The sequence below is a fragment of the Plasmopara halstedii genome (genome assembly GCF_900000015.1).
Source record: "Plasmopara halstedii genome assembly, contig: Scaffold_3060, whole genome shotgun sequence".
Classification (NCBI taxonomy): domain Eukaryota; phylum Oomycota; class Peronosporomycetes; order Peronosporales; family Peronosporaceae; genus Plasmopara; species Plasmopara halstedii.
The window spans coordinates 208,911-209,529 of record NW_020189964.1 but is presented as its reverse complement, the minus strand read 5'-3'; positions in this window follow the sequence as shown (position 1 = coordinate 209,529).

The window sequence follows — 619 nt, the reverse complement described above, 5'->3', positions numbered from 1 at the left end:
GGAATGGCATGGTTGAAACATCATGAGCCATGGATTGACTAGAGGTCAAAGACCTTAAGCGCTACGCGCACGTCTCCTGGTGGAGCTTTGGCGAACCCACCTCTGCTAAGAAACAAAAGCGCTATTGACATGAGCACTGGACCGAGACGGCCATCGTGCTGGACATTGGAACGTTCGAGTTGGTAGACACCAATGGTGTATCGGACAGGAGTCCCGAGCGTGGCTCGCGGGTTGATCGTGGAGTGGCACGTAACCCACTGAGCGCTGCTCAAGTTTCGGAGCAGTCGCCGCATGTCATGCGTGACATGGTCGGCCAAGGGCCGAGGCATCGAGGGCGAGGCCACTGTGACGCACGTGAAGTGGCACGTAAACCACTGAGCATTGCTCGAGTATCGTAGCCGTCGCGGCACGTAATGCGTAACATGGTCGGCCAAGGGCCGAGGCATCGAGGGCGAGGCCCCCGTGATGCACGTGAAGTGGCACGAAAACCACTGAGCGCTTCTCGAGTATTGAAGCAGTCGCTGCATGTCATGCGTGACATGGTCGGCCAAGAGCCGAGGCATCGAGCGCGGCCCCCGTTATACATGTGAAGTGGCACATAATCCACCGAGCACTGCTT